Source organism: Sus scrofa, chromosome 13 (genome assembly GCF_054392235.1).
Source record: "Sus scrofa isolate SSC_HxYL_T2T_F1_AM1 chromosome 13, Sscrofa_HxYL_maternal_Yorkshire_Landrace_v2.0, whole genome shotgun sequence".
Lineage (NCBI taxonomy): Eukaryota > Metazoa > Chordata > Mammalia > Artiodactyla > Suidae > Sus > Sus scrofa.
The window spans coordinates 161544090-161556286 of NC_139395.1; the positions used below are offsets into that span (position 1 = coordinate 161544090).

Consider the following 12197-nt stretch of genomic DNA (forward strand, 5'->3'; position numbering starts at 1 on the left):
ACATCTTTCAGATTTTGGAGTTCCCACTGTGGCTCAGTGGTAACAAACCTGACTAGTATCCATAAGGATGTGGGTTTGGCCTCACTCAGCGGGTTAAGGATCCGGCATTGCCATGAGCTGTTGTGTAGGTCACAGACGTGGCTTGGATCCCGCATTTCTGTGGCTGACAGCTGCAGTTCAGATTCGACCCCTAGCCTGGGAACCTCCATATGCTACAGGTGCAGCCCTAAAAAGCAAAAAAAAAAAATTTCATATTTTCTACTTGTGAGTTCTTTCAGACATTACATTGATATTTACTTATTCCTCTAATCCTAACACTAACAATAATTATTACCACTTATTGAGGACTTGTCAGTTACCAGGCCCTGGGCTAAGGGATTAGAATGCTTTCTGTCCATGTGTCCAACAATAAACTTATGAGTTTATTAGTCCTGGTTTTTTTTTTTTTTTTTGGATGAGGAAACTGAGACACAGATGAGTTAAGATAAGTGCCCAACTTCACATGGGCAGTAAATAGTGAAAGCAGGATGCAAATCCAACTCTGGCTGATTTTAAAATCTCTGCATTTCATCATTTCATTACTCTGGGTCCCCACCTCCCTTATCCTCATTGTGCGCGCACGTGTGTGTGTGTGTGTTGGTGGGTATGTGTATTTATCTCTATGGTTGGAGAATGGCATGAAAGGTCATCCTGGGATCAGTCTATTCCAGGGAACTAGAAGGAATCATCCTTTTCCTATTTTCCTCTGAGGCTGAGGAGCCTGAATTCACTATAGTGAGGCTGAACTTGCCCAGTGTCCTAGCATCTTAGGGTTTGGAAAAACACTGTCAAATCCACTACACACATCTGTCATAGTCACTGGTACTATTTGCCAAATATTCCGTTTTCCTCAGTTCTGGCACAAAGTAAGATTAAACTTCTTGGCTTCTTTATGGTTGAAGGGGGCTTTGTGAATTCTGTGTGGAAGTGACATGTGACACTTCTAGGCTGGGAACCTATTTTTGAGACTTTCCAGAGCCTTCTCATTCCAGTTATCATCATCACCAGCAGCACTCAAGATGGCAGCAGCTCCACCAGCTTGGGTCTCTAAGTGACTACAAAAAACAAAGATCCCTGCTGACTTGTGATTAATATGTGGCTTAAGTGAAAACTAAACCTTGGTTGTTTTAAGCCATTAAGATTTTAGAGTTGTTTGTTATTATAGCATAACTTAGTCTAGCCTGACTGATACAACCATGTAGCAAAGTATGGGTGACATAAAGCAGTGCCTGGATGTCAGTGTGGTAGCTGCCAGCAGACACTGTGATTCTCATCAGTGTAGGGAGAGAGGGTGGGAGAGGGAGAGGACAGAAAGTGAGGGGGAGGAAGAGAAAGAAAGGTTGGTGTGGTGGGTGTGGGGAGAGAGAGAGAGAGAGAGAGAGAGAGAGAGAGAGAGAGAGAGAGAGAGAGAGAGAGAGAGAGAAGGCTTGTAGTATGGCACAACTTTTAGGAAGCTATGCCTTTTACTTTGAAGCAACATCAAGGAACCATGAGGGCTGAGACTTCCCACTCAGTATTTCTAGTGCTCACTAAGGTGGCTGACACTAAATATACTAAATATTTGTCAAATTCATAACACCCTGGATCATCATTTTATGAACAATAAATCTGTCGGAATATCGGCTCTTGGAACATTTCACTTGGTTTTAGATTTACTTTAGCTAAAATGAATACAACTCTTCTAGTTAATTTTACATGAGGCTCATTTACTTCCTCACCTTTTCTCATTCACTAGTTCAAAGTATTTAGTTCTGAGGTCTCAGGATACCAGGGTAGATGCATTTTTTAAAATGTACAAATCCTTATGCTTTAAAGAAGGGTGTTGGGGTTCCTGTTATGGCTCAGCCATTAGCAAACCTGACTAGGATCCATGAGGATGTGGGTTCAATCCCTGGCTCACTCAGTTGGTTGAGGATCTGGGTTGCCATGAGCTGTGGTGTAGGTTGCAGATGCAGCTCAGATCCTGAGTTGCTGTGGCTATGGTGTTGGCCAGTGACTGCGGCTCCAACTGGACCCCTAGTCTGGGAGCCTCCATATGCTGCAGGTGAAGCTCTAACAAGACAAAAAATAAAAATAAAAAATCAAATAAAAAAGGTGTCAAAGCCCATTCTCAGTCAAATAAGGGTTTCTACTCTTTAACCTCACCTTTTAAGTAAATATATTGGCCTCAACTTGAGCTTAATCTGAAAGTTCTTGTTCCTTTCAGGGAGGGGGTGCCTCTCTGCGTGTTAGGGTGGAGATGACTCATGCTGTAAAGCAGCGCCACTGCCTCAGGTGGGGAGAAGAGCCAGACTCCATAGGCCAGAAGGAAAGAATGGGAGGGCAGGGAGAAGGAGACCCAGGCTCCCAGCGCAGAGAAATAGCCTTGTGCTTGCAGGAAGGACTCCAAGGTTGACTGCCTCTCCAGGTAATTCCAAATGTTCCTTCTCCTTCTTGCCAGTCACTACCCGAAACTTATTCTGGGAACCATTTGCCAGTAAGCCAGTGTCCTGGCCTTCACTAGGCCGTGGGCTCCTGGAGTGCACGTACAATGTCTTGTTCAACTTTTATTCATCCTTTGCCCGCCCTCCGCACTGTGCATGTTAAAGGTGACTAGTAGATGTTTGCTAAGCAAGTGAGACGTGAGAAGCTGGGACACCTGAAACTACAACTGATAAACTGACCTAGAGAGATAGAATTCAACTTCTGCTCCCTGCCCCATTTGAGGGCCAAAGTTGCTAACTTTTCAGTTCACATGTACTCATTTGCAGCTGCTTTCTCATCTCTTACTTGAATCCTCTGCTATTTCAAAAGTTGCTGTTCTGGGACTCACCAACTTTCATTCCAAGTCTTTATATGCAGTGTGAGAAGAATGTCTAGAGTCAGTTTCCCTGAAGAGTGGAAAGTACGTGCCTAATTCAGAGGAGAGATGGTAGATGGAAGACACCGATTCAGTGTCTATCTCTGCAACCAGGAACTGTGCTCTGGGGAGAGTTTGCTCCTACCAGCACATCACAGGATTAGAACATAGTGTACGATCTAGAGGCCACAATAAGATGTCTTCTAAGACTTTGGAAATGGAGTTCGCTATAAGAGCTATATTACTAAAATCCATACACAATGGATTAGCCACCTGTGGAAGGAAACCTGGAAATCATCCCAAATCCTTGAATCAAAAACTTGGGAATTCCAAAGATACCAAACTAGGAGAAAATCCAGGGAAGCAGGTGGTAGAACAATACTCAGAACACAACTAAATGAATACATATTGATAAAGAATCCCTCTGAAGAGAATGCATCTCTCTGGGAAGCAGAGTCGGAAAGGGAAAATGATTAGTTATAAGAATCAAGAAAAAGGAGGTTTGCAGAAGCATTGTCCTGAACAGAGGTTTTCCTGGCCCTGATCCTGTGAGAGAGCTTAAAGTTTCCTTAAGGAAAGATTTTTCTGAAACGCAACTTGCATCCTCCATTCTGAAGGAATGCACTGATCAGGCCCGAGGGATGACCTATACCCTTATCAGTTATCAAAGTTAATTAACAAACTTTCATCATGCACGCATGTATGTGCAAGTATGTGTGTGATATCTGGATGCACACAGGCTTGGGGTTTCAGCTCTTGGGGGTGGGGAGTGCTATTCTAATAAGGTCAGGAGAGTCAGCTATCAGAACTTAAAAGGACAGTGATGAGTCTCTGAGGTCAAGGCCATCAGTGGACCTTCAGTGCATCCCTGTGTGTCACAGGCTGAGCTGCCCATTTTCAGGTGCAACAGAAGATACTCTTCAAAGATAGTCACCATCTCTTTGCTTCCTGGCAAAACCATACATTTATCCAGTACTCTCAAATTTTCTTGACTAATGCAAAAAAAAAAAAAAAAAAAAACCCACAAAAAAAAAACAATACATGGTTCACTTACCCCATCCACCCCCAGTCCAAGGGACATACTTTAACTTTTTTAAGGCTCACAAAGCAGACCCTTTTGCCTGCTGTGAGTCTTAGACCACCCTTTGAGAATCACTGTCCCAAACGCAAGCCAAATTCTACTGCAGTTTTATGGCAGAAGGGTACGTCCCTTTCTTGGCAGCCTGTTCAATTCTGCCAACATATACACTGTGTCCACTGTGTGCCAGCTGTGCAAAACACCTCTAATCCCTTCTAATGATAGATGCCACCAAAGTAGGAAGGAACTTTGTATATGCGGGGCAGGGGGCCAACTCTAGGGAGCTGGCAGGTCTACAGAAGCTATGTTTTCACACTTGGAAAGAGAGTTGAGTGGGAAGGTGAGACCTGTGATGATGAAGGGGCCTGGAGGCTTCTGGATAATTTACACTCACACCACCGAGAGTGGGAAGAGAACTCTCAAGAAGCATCAGGGCCACCAGAAGGGCCAAAACCTTCCAAATAGTTTCACAACTACAACAGCTTCCCTTGTTTTGCTCACAAACCTGGTCAAGAGTTCTGGCTTCCTCTGAGATGGTGAAGAAGAGAGGTCTGAAGAACTAGCCTGAACCCATGACAGATCTTCCACAGGGAGTTGTGGAGGAATGCTGCTTTGAAGGCTCTCTGGATCCCCAGGTTCTGGGGATATGCCTGAAATTGTCCAATTATCAGGAAGCCATAACTGGACTGGAAAGTATTAATGAAATGGGGGGGATTAGTCTCAAGTAAGAGATGTTACCCAGGGAAAACATCAAAACATAGGGCAAAGATTAAGAACCTCTTGATGGAATGACAAGGCCCACCTAATTCACTGGTAAAAACAAATCCCTAGTAGGAAGAGGAACAGAGAAAAGGGAGATAGCTGAACCCACAAGAAACATCTCCAAGGTTTTTCCTACATTAGTTGTGGCCAAGGTATATTTTAAACAGAGAAACCATGTCCATCATCCACTGGTCATGGCAACTCAACAATAATTTTTAATCTCACATCTCTTACTCATTCCTGGTAGAAAAATAAATGAACATGCTTAGCTTCATTCTTTGCTTGCAGAATTATTTTCATTTTCATACTAGACTTTTCAGCCAAAGAAACTTGCCCTAAAGCTATTCAGCAAATACCTTAGTTGAAGACCTCATAGGAGACGGCTCCAGCTCCTTTTAAAAGATAACGCCTACTAGTTGAAATGCTACTAATACATACTCATGTTTGCAAACTTAGATGCCTTCAGAAAGATGCAATTTATGATAGTGTAGGGCAGCAGAAGGTCACATGAAGAAAAGCATGAATACAAGACAAAACAAAAACAAGTAATTATTTAATTTTGTGAGTCATCCTAATATAATCTTTCCAGATGCTTTTGGCCTCTGACAAAGACAGAGCATGGCATTTAGATGAGCATGGAGAGGGATAGCATCATGCCTCTATTTCTAGGAAGGTTACTGGTTGTGTGGCATCCTGCTTGCTCATCCTCCTGGCACTTACCTATGGAAGGGTGATGGCAGTCTGCTCATTCTCACCACCATCCATTCAGGGTCAAGGATCATGCCTGATGATGAGCTGGCTCAGGTGATTGTAGCAGCATACTGTAGGCATAAGAAGCAGCCATGAAACACAACCTTGGTTTTTCTACTTACAAAATGGGACTGTGCATAATCCCAACCTACTTCGCTAGAATGATGTCAGAATAGTTTAAAAAAAAATGCCTGTAAATTACTCTAGAACCCTAAAGGTTTCATGCAGAAATCCATGCAAGAGTTCCATTCTGAACTTCATCAAAGGGCTCATCAGTTAGTAAGTGTGAAAGGGATCTTAATTTTATAAAACTAACCAAACTATAATTGTTCCTAGAGGCTGGTCTAAAAGATAGTGTTAAAATGAGGCTCTCATATCAGCTGTTACTTAAATCCTCAGCTGCTCTGTCTTTACCTCTTTGTCTTCCCCTTTCCTTCTGAAACCTGTAATCCCACTGTGTGTGTGTGTGTGTGTGTGTGTGTGTGTGTGTGTGTGTGTGTGTCTGTCTGTCTGTCTGTCTGCATGCGCACGTGCACTGGAGGAGCTTGTAGACTCAGGTCCGAGGGAAAACACAGAAGCTATGTCTGGATTCCCAAATAAGGCTGTGATTTCCTTTGTTCCTACTGCTGGAGTCTCCCTGGCTGATTAAGTCTGAGGCTTCTCCCAGGTTTTGTTGGTCCATGAATGGAGCCTCTTCAGTGCTCACTGGAGTGCAATACCATTGATGCTTCCTCCGCCTGCTCCCTTCCTCTCCCAGCCCAGCGGAGCTGATGGATTAATCCTGCCGTTTACTTGGAAGGCTCATTGGCAGAAATGCAAGCTGAGGTAGAAGAGGACTGGGGTTGGAAGGGACCATGGATACCATCTTTCTAGAATCTAAACTCCTCATTTTTTTTAACCGAGGCCCAGGACAGAGCAGTTAGGGGCCTGGCCAAAGTCCTGCAGCAAAGGGTGAGGGAGAACCTTGACTTCCAAGGCTTTCCATGCTTCCCACCACAGGCACTTCTCAGGGAGGCCTGAAAGCGGGGTCCGGACATAGAACAATAATACCTGTCTATACACAGTCTTTCACATGCTTATAGCCAAGTGAGGGATCTGGTAACTAAAATCATGGATCTTTGTTGGAAGATATGAAGGGGGTCTAGAGTATTGCCTGGTAAGAGTCAGAAAGCTTCCTCATTTCCTAGTGATTTCTCTGTAATTTTTATTTTCCTGCCATATGCCTCAGTCTCACATACTTGCCCCAAGCCCATGACTCTGCAGGTTATCTGACCCCCAGAGTCCCTGCCAGAGATCCTGGCTTCTGACAACTTTCCTTTTTAGAGACAACACTTTACAGCATTGATGACTTCCTGACACATTATATGTTTATTTGTTTGACTGCCTCCAGTCACTTAAAATGTAAGCCTCTTTAGGACAAGAACTTTGTTTTGTCCATAGATGTATCACTCCAATCACTGTCCCCTGGCTTCCTTTCCTTCTCAAAATTATCTGGTTCTTTACCTTCATAACAGAATGTAAATAACTGATAGCCATTTAAAAGTAACACTTCCCAGGGGACATTTTAGAAAAACTCTAAACCTTCAGCCAAAAGAATGAGTCCTTAATAGTAGAATTACAGATATTGGCCAACAGATGGGAGATGGAGTAAGAGGTGATAGGCCTTCATGGAGCCAATTATAAACCAGCAGATTCACAGCCCTGGGATGCTACTGAATTCCTGAGAACCTTTGCCAGTGAATGTGAAATGGTAGCCAGAGAGCAGCCAAATCTTAACAGCAAATAGCGTTGAAAAGGATTTGTGAAAAATAGGTCATTTGTAGCATGATGTTCCCAGTGTAAATGAGCAAAACCTTTCAAAATGTAATTTGGCAATACATAGTGAGAGCCAACCAATATTTAAACCACTTGATCCAGACATATTACTCCTGTGAATTCATCCTAAGGAATAATCAAGAATAAGAGAAAAGCTCTATGTATAAAAATTATATTACCATAGTATTTCTAGCAGTTAAAATTTGGAAAGAACACTAAATGATGAATAGTAATGAAAAAATAATGCAAGGTAAACTATACAAGAGATCTGAGTTACAGTGCATCTGATCAATCCACTAGCTGTGAGAACTTGGGTAGATTATTTAATGTCTCCAAGCTGCGGCTTCCTTGTCTGTAAAATTTCTTCTCTGCAGTAGCAGTGACTCATTCATTCATGGAGGTGTGAGGATTAGATGAGATCATTGCAAATAAAGTACTTAGTGCCAGGCACATAGTTATCCCTTTATTATTATTACTACACATTATTATTTCAATAGGTGGCATTATATCTTCGTGGAATGAATTAGTGAACCCAAATACCTAAATCTCCCAGCTTTCTAGATCAATGAATATTACAGGAATCACATTGAAGCCTGAGGCCCCCATTATGAGTACACATCTCATGGGTATGGGTTTGGGATCTGTTGATTCCAAATAGGTAGGACTTGAGGGTATCTTTTCTGAGAGGTTGCCTCACATTTTCACCCCCAATTAACCAAAAATAACTTGGCTTTGTAGAACAGGACAGATAATCCCTTTTTACTGTCTTGCCTGGGCACATTCTGTGAAGGGAGGAGAATTGCAGGCAAAATGGGAAAGGAAAGAGGTGAAAGAGGTCCAATTAATGAGATAGCTTCTTCTCTGGCTTTTCAGCTGTTTCTGAGCTTGTTTTTAACCATGGACCCCCTCACAAAGCTTTTACCCCTCCCCTTCTTCCCTGGTCTTGACCCCCAACTCAGTCCTCAAATCTGATATTATTGCTGGCTGGTGCAGATCTGGAAGTCCTCAGAGAACAGGGGATGCCTACTTGGGGAAACTCAGAGAGTGCTCTGGTCCTGGATCTTAAAAAATAATAATACTAAATGCATTGGCTCAATTTGCAAAGCAGTATCCTTTTTCCTACCCTCTCTTGCTTCTATATTTACCTACCACAGATTGGACTCCAAATCTGGGATTTTTCTCTTTTCAACTGTTGGTGGTATAGTAATTTGATCTACTTGGCTCCTTGTCTATTTGTTTTGTTGTTGGAAAAGTGTGTGTGTGTGTGTGTGTAGGTTATTATATTTACAGTGAAGGTCCTATGGTTGCCCCTTGGTGCTTATGAATTTATATCCATGGACAAGTTGGGGTACACAATCCTTGGGTATAGCTTGTGAATATTAAGCTTTAAGTATCTGTTCACATTTGTATATCCTAGTACTTGGATGTATTTGTATCAACTCTTATGTTAGCCAAAAAGTACAGCCTGCCAAGAAAAGCATATGTTTCCTACTTAAGGATTTCCAGAATGATGTCTCCTCAAATGAATGAAAGAGGAGGCAATGCTATGCAAGGACTGCAATTACACACTATACATTTTCCAGATGATTTAAGAAAGCATGCAGGGGGAGTTCCCACCATGGTGCAATGCAGTAAGGATCCAGTGTTGTCTCTGGTGGCTCAGGGGGCGCAAATTAGATGCCCGGTGTAGTGGGTTAAGGATCTGATGTTTAAGTTGCAGCTGTGGCTTGTTTTTGATTCCTGGCTCAGGAAATTCCATATGCTGTGGGTGCAACTGAAAGAAAGAAAAGAAAAAATTAAAATGGTAAAGAAAGGATGAAAAAAGAAAGAAAGAAAGAAAGCAAGCAAGCAAGCAAGCAGGGCCGTGTTAAAGGTGTTCATGGGCCCTAGGTACTTTGGCCTTTGTATGCCCCTTCTTCCATATAAAAGTATTAAAAGGATGGATTGTGAATTTGGGCTTAATAGATGCAAACTACTGTCTTTGAAATAGATAAGCAATGAGATCCTGCTGTATAGCACTGGGAACTCTATCTAGTAACTAATGATACAGCATGATAATGTGAGAAAAAGAATGTATATATATGTATGTGTGACTGTGTCACCTTGCTGTATAGTAGAAAATTGACAGAACACTGTAAACCGGCTATAATGGAAAAAATAAAAATCATTATAAAAAAGTATTAAAAGGTATCCTTTATAACTCCTTTGAACATAATAAATTTGATACATTTTTCTCTTCTGATTTTATGACAAATTAAAATGTTTTTATGTCTCCTTAAAAGGATGGCTTCTTAAAGGATTGTGGGTTCCCTATGTTTGCTGCACCCAGTGGGTGTCAGCCTGGAGCTGGGACATGGCTGAGAAGAAGGACTTTGAAGGGGGCCAAGGTCCTACCCACAAAAGCTCCACCACCGTAGCCTTCCATCTGCAATATCTGAGAGCTTAGGGACTTCTCATATAAAATCTATGACATATGTTGCTAACCAGCAGTAAGTAAGTACAGTGCAGTGGTTCGTGCCATTAATCAGAGATAAATTCCAGTTTTGCCACTTACCTGCTCTGTGACCTTGGGCCATCATTTAACTTTCCTGAGCCTCAGTCTCCTTATCTATAGTAGGTGGAAAATAATACATTCCTCCTGGTGTTGTGAGAATTTAAGGAGGTGATGGATATAAAATGCCTTTGCCCAGTGTCTGGCCCTTTCCTAAGCATGCACTACATTATAGCCTTTAGCAGCTACTTCTCATTTCTGTTTGGGGGCTTTTGTGCAATATGAATTTAGTCACCTGGCCTTGAGTGCAGTAAGATCATATGGGAGGCATGCATCCAGGTGAGTAAGAGCCAGGTAATCCTAGTGGAAAAACTCACTTGATGCTGAGAGACACATCAACTGGTTCCTTAAAGATCCAACAGGAAAGTCCCCATTTGGGGTCTCAACTTTTACCCCTGAATGTTATGCCCATCCCTTAGCTCCATTGTGCCATGTTCTTGTTATAGATGGCCCAAGACACATACTTTAGAGGCTCCAGCCTTCTTGGAACCCACCTAGCCCACTGGTGAGTTCCCATTCTTCAGCCTCTTCTTTCCCTTGTTCCTTTCCAAACTCAGATTAAGGTTTTCCATTGGCTCACTGCCCTCCCAGATCTAAGTTTCTTCCAATGTTTCATTGTTCCAGTTCATCCCTGCATCCCTCCACATAGCCTAAAATTAATATTTCTCTCTCTCTCTTTTTTCCCCTTATTCTATGCCAGCCAGGTACTGCACCTGCCATGTCTTTTAATCTTCCACACACTACTACCAGGTAACTATGAGAACCTTTATTTTTACAGATGAGGAAACTGATTTCAGAGCAGTTAAATGACTTTGCTCAAGTTGGTCTAAAAGGATTTGAATATGTATCCTTCTGGTGCTGAAAGTTTAGTACATGCTTTTTTTTTTTTCAATTAATTAGCTCCATAATCCTTTATCTACAATTTCCACATCTGAAAAAGAGCTCTAAAAATCACAAAATGTTTTTTTTCTCAAAACTCTTTTGGTCAAAAAATTGATGTGAACCAATGAGGCTGGTAATAATGTTCACTTATCTCACTTAGCATGGTCAATAAAGTTTGGATTTTCCTGGGCACTGCTTTTTCTGCTATAACATGATCTTAAAGTTAAAAACAAACAAACAAAAAAGCAATGGCATTTCCACCATGGCACAGTTTGTTAAGAATCTGAATGCAGCAGCTTGGGTCGCTGTGGAGCTGCATGTTCAATCCCTGGCCCGGCACAGTGGGTTAAATTATCTGGTGTCGCTGCAACTGCAGTTCAGGTCACAGCTGTGGCTTGGATTCAATCCCTGGCCCAGGAATATCCATATGCTGTGGATGAGGCCATAAAAAGAAAAAAAAGAAGAAAAAAAAAAGTGTGAAGTCCCAGAGCAGTGTAGGGCCCCATGTGTCCCAGCAGTGACCCTGCAGGGTGAGTGAAGGCAAGCATGCTGGAACTCTGAACTTTAATCCTGCAGCTAAGCCAGAAAGATATTCCACTGAATTTCCCATCCAGGTCCCAGCAAGGCTGCTGCAAACTGGCTAAGCATCCTTCCCAATAAGCAGATCTTGGGCCATAGCAAAGTAAAATAAATCTTCCTACTTGACTATCGAAGGGAGAAGATTGAATCCTGCTGCTGACCAAGGGGCCCATTGGGACAAGAGCAAAACAGTCTGTGTCCTCTGTTTAGGATAACAACATGCTTGAATTACACAAGACAGCATACACATGAATGTCTAGCTGAGGATCCCTCAGGAGCAATTCTACCTGGCCCTCTATAACCCTGGGATGGTCAGGGGTGTCCTGGGTGTTCAGAACGGAACTGTATGGGCTCAGGAGAGAGAGGACACAGTAGAGATAGAAGTTCAAAGGGCAAGAGCCTAGGACCTAAGACCTCTGACCTTGGAATCTCCCTTTGTGGCCAATGGTGCACTTCATTTCTTTCTTCCTAAGAAGAGGGAGCTGAAACTCAGCCCAAAATATAGCCTCTCCAGGTCTCTGACATTTTGAAACCTTACAGGAATGTGATATGGGAAGGAGCTGATGGGTTTCGATGTGGAGACGGCTGGTAGAAACTGTCTAACGGTCATCTGTGAGGTCTAAGAAGGGCTGGTCTTCCTTAGGGAGCCATCAAAAGCAGATTCTGGCGAGACTGGTCCACATGGATAGGCCCTAAAAGTCCATTCAGGCAGTGGCTAGAAACCAGGATCATATGCAGAACCTCACCCAGTATAGAGAAAAATAAGTGAGGCATGAGCCATAAAAGTGCCCAACATCTCTTCAGTTCTCCATCCTTGTTCATGAAATGGCTGAGGAGACACCTCTGGCTTCTCCTGGTTTGGGTGATGTCATTTCCATATTTGGACTCTGCCTTACAAATAA

At 42.6% G+C, this 12197-nt stretch overlaps 1 protein-coding gene across 8 annotated transcripts in view; it reads right to left on the minus strand.

The window, feature by feature from the left end:
- GTPBP8 (GTP binding protein 8) overlaps positions 1–12197 on the minus strand; it is a 201139-nt gene that overhangs the window by 86364 nt on the left and 102578 nt on the right. For all 8 annotated transcript variants that reach the window (XR_014824829.1, XR_014824826.1, XR_014824824.1 and 5 more), the window contains one exon: positions 5439–5539. The gene's annotated coding sequence lies outside the window, so the exon portion shown is untranslated. The remainder of the gene's footprint in view (positions 1–5438; positions 5540–12197) is intronic.